General features: G+C 37.8%; 1 long non-coding RNA gene across 1 annotated transcript; it reads right to left on the bottom strand.

Annotated features, from left to right (window-relative positions):
• Positions 1-2228: 2228 nt before the first annotated feature.
• Positions 2229-2861, bottom strand: LOC103133351 (uncharacterized). The gene is made up of 3 exons (XR_475727.2): positions 2631-2861; positions 2388-2557; positions 2229-2313 (listed from the first exon to the last, which is right to left on the bottom strand). It is a non-coding gene; the product is annotated as an uncharacterized LOC103133351 (long non-coding RNA).
• Between the last annotated feature and the right edge of the window lie 1232 nt (positions 2862-4093).

Below are 4093 nucleotides of genomic sequence, written 5' to 3'. Positions count from 1 at the left end.
ACGGAGACGGCCTAGTCAAAGTGTTCAATGACATCCATATAAATACAGACTGTGGGAGAACCACAGTGCTGGTTCTGTTGGACCTCAGTGCAGCTTTCGACACTGTTGACCATGACATTTTACTGAATCGACTGGAGAGTTGGGTCGGATTCTCCGGTCCAGTGCTCAACTGGTTTGAATCTTACATAAAGAACAGGGATTTCTTTGTTTCAATCGGAAACTTCTCATCAGAGAGGTCAAAGGCCACATGTGGGGTACCCCAAGGTTAAATCCTAGGACCCCTTCTTTTCAATATTTATATGCTCCCACTGGCTCAGGTTATAACAGGAAATAAGATCAGTTACCATAACTATGCGGATGATACACAGCTTTACATCACGATGTCACCGGGTGACTCTGAACCCATCCAATCACTGAACAGATGCTTAGAACAGATAAATGTGTGGATGAGACAAAACTTTCTCCAGCTGAACAGAAACAAAACAGAAGTTATCTTTGGACCTAAAGAGGAACGAACTAGAGTCAATGCACAGCTTCAGTTATTACAACTGAAAACCAGCGATCAGACCCGAAACCTGGGAGTAGTGATGGACTCTGACCTGAACCTTCAGAGCCACGTTAAGACAATCACAAAGTCGGCCTTCTATCACCTGAAGAACATCTCCAGTATTAGAGGACTAATGTCTCAGCGCGATCTAGAGAAACTCATCCATGCATTTATCTTCAGCCGCATTGATTACTGCAACAGCGTCTTCACAGGTCTGACTAACAAATCAGACAGTTGCAGCTGATCCAGAACGCTGCTGCTCGCGTTCTCACTAAAACCAGGAAGATAGAGCACATAACACCAGTTTTAAAGTCCCTACACTGGCTCCCTGTAGCTCAAAGAATAGACTTTGAGCTACTTTATAGAGTTTATAAACTAACAACTACTGTTGTTAGTTTATAAATCACTGAACGGTTTAGCACCACAATACCTTAAAGATCTGTTATTGCTGTATCAAACCCTCAGATCTTCTGGTTCTGGTCTGCTCTGCATCCCCAGAACCAGAACAAAACGAGGAGAAGCAGCATTCAGCTTGTTCTATGCACCACAAATTTGGAACAAACTTCCAGAAAACTGTAAAACAGCTGAAACAATGGGTGCCTTTAAATCTCAACTAAAAACCCACCTGTTTAGAGTTGTGTATGGCTAAATTGCGGGTTTTGATGTTTTTGATGTTTTTATCTTTTTTCATCTAGTTATTAACTTCTTTTTATTTCTCTGTCTCACTGTCTGTTTTTATCTTGTTTTTTCAACATTTCTTTCTCTTTCTCACCATTTAATCAATGTCACATGCTGTTTTTATTTTAATGGAAAATCAGTCCATATATTAAATGTTTTTTAGCCGTTTCATTGCTGGCGTACAGACAGGACGAACTTGCCCCCATAGAATGGCAGCCAGTGCAGTTAGCGAGAGGTTGCGCAATCCCAGGTGAGGCTCAGCTCGCTGCTGCCTCACCGGCTTCGCTTCTGAGCATTTGAATGGGAAAATGTGAAAATCCAGCGATTTGGAAGACAAAAATAATCAGAATTGGTTAAGCTAAGTAAAAAATAAATACTTTATAGTACAAACCACAGGGTGAAAATAGCAATATAAATGGTTTTATTATATATTATTTTTCCATGATGACAGGTGAGGCAGAGCCGCACGTCACTGACTAAAAGTACACTGCTCAAAGAAATAAAGGGAACACTCAAATAACACATCCTAGATCTGAATGAATGAAATATTCTCATTGAATACTTTGTTCTGTACAAAGTTGACTGTGCCGACAACAAATCACACAAAAATCATTAATGGAAATCAAATTTATTAACCAATGGAGGCCTGGATTTGGAGCCACACACAAAATTAAAGTGAAATGTTCCCTTTATTTTTTTGAGCAGTATATATATATATAAATATATATGAAGTATACTAAGAGTATGCTTGTACCAATTTTTAAATTAGAACTTTAAACATACTTAAATATAATTGTACCAAAATACACTTTTAAGAAATATATTAAAGTATACTTTAAGTGAACAAAATATGTATTTGCCCAAGTTTAAATATACACTTACTCAAGTGTATATTTAAAAACGATTTAAAATATCTGTCAAAGTTATTTTGTGTATATTTTAAAATTGTCATGCTGGATTTGAGTTTCTTGACCCACATGCAAGTTCACACAAAACCAGAGAAAACTGTTCAGTAAAAGTTTAATGTATTTCCAAAAGTACACTCTGACTGTGGTCCAGGAAACGGGATTGACAGATCAGCTTGGGTTCTGTTCGGAGAAGGGAGATATTAGTAGGGACCGGGTTTTGAGAGATCTTGATTGGTTTTGAGGGATAAGCTTACCGTTTTACGGGTGGTGGTTGCGCAGAGGGAAAGGCTAGGATCCGGGAGCGTACAGATGACCGACGATGGAGTGGGGAGGAGAGCGGCAGACGGAGATGTTCAATCTTGGCAGGGAACGATTTCCTAGTCCCGACTTGGTTCCTGGCTTGAATCCAACAGCTGATCAGTTTCTGAGGGAAGACAAAAAGTTACTTGAAGTCTCTTAAAAAATCCATAACGTCATTTTTTGAGTTAGACTCTGACCAACAAGTGGGACCATCGAGTGATGAGTGACTGTCCCACTGCTTCTTAAAAGTCCAGTCAATCACTCGGAATCAGCTGCGGGTGCGCCAGCCTGTCAGAACTCTCCCCCGAAGATCCTCTGTAGGAAAGAGCACTCACACTAACCCGAATCCTAACAAAAATATGTGCTCAAAATAGATTTTTTAAAATTAACTTAATGCTTTAAATTATTAATTTCAGTATGTTTTAAATTACATCTCAGTGTATACTTTAGGCTAATATAGTATGCCTTTTAGGCTAATAAAGTATGCCTTTTTAGGTGCCTTAATAATCTTTTACTAGTTTTGTTAAAATGGCAATGAATAAAAAAAATGATAATCCTGATGTAATGTTGTTTAACAAAGTAACCAATGTATTCATGCCTCAAAATATCAAGCATTGACACTTTAGTGACAGAGGTGCTACAACAAAAACAATACTTGTCTTTAACAATAAATATAACAGGTATCTTCAGTTTTACATCGCTCCGAATATGATCTGTTGTTTCCAGTTTGTTAACAAAAACACGGAAGCTGTCTTTACCCAATCCATTTTCCGCGGAGTGAAGTTGGCCCCCCCACCTTCTTCAAATCAGACAAAATGGGTGTCAATCAACTCNAGTATGCCTTTTAGGCTAATAAAGTATGCCTTTTTAGGTGCCTTAATAATCTTTTACTAGTTTTGTTAAAATGGCAATGAATAAAAAAAATGATAATCCTGATGTAATGTTGTTTAACAAAGTAACCAATGTATTCATGCCTCAAAATATCAAGCATTGACACTTTAGTGACAGAGGTGCTACAACAAAAACAATACTTGTCTTTAACAATAAATATAACAGGTATCTTCAGTTTTACATCGCTCCGAATATGATCTGTTGTTTCCAGTTTGTTAACAAAAACACGGAAGCTGTCTTTACCCAATCCATTTTCCGCGGAGTGAAGTTGGCCCCCCCACCTTCTTCAAATCAGACAAAATGGGTGTCAATCAACTCGGCTACGTTTGTGTTGGTTTGTGCAGCAAAAATTTTCGTTTGTGCTGCTTTGGCTTTGAAGATATTAATGAAAGTGTAAAGGTCAAAAGGTCAACCAGCCCCCCCACTTTTATGAAATCAAACAAAATCGGTGTCAAACATTAGTACTATGTTTGTGCTGGTTTGTGCTGCAAAAATTTTCATTTGTGCCGCTGTCATTTTAAAGATATAAAGAAAGTTGGATTTCATAAAAGTTGGGGGGCTGGTTGACCTTTACAAAATGCTACAAAATGCATTTCAACAGCATTTTCAAGGCAGCAGGAGGACTTTCACTTTCAAGTTAAACCACCTTCAAATTTTTTTTACACCAATATTGAATATTGATAAGTCAAAACACAAAGTATTTACACCTCAAAAAATTTGACAATGTGTGAATCCTAAGCAGCATTAAGAACAAGATTGTTACATATTT

The sequence above is a fragment of the Poecilia formosa genome, unplaced genomic scaffold (assembly GCF_000485575.1).
Source record: "Poecilia formosa unplaced genomic scaffold, Poecilia_formosa-5.1.2 Scaffold2703, whole genome shotgun sequence".
NCBI lineage: Eukaryota > Metazoa > Chordata > Actinopteri > Cyprinodontiformes > Poeciliidae > Poecilia > Poecilia formosa.
The sequence above is the reverse complement of the archived record's forward strand: the minus strand, read 5'-3'. Positions and strand labels throughout refer to the sequence as shown.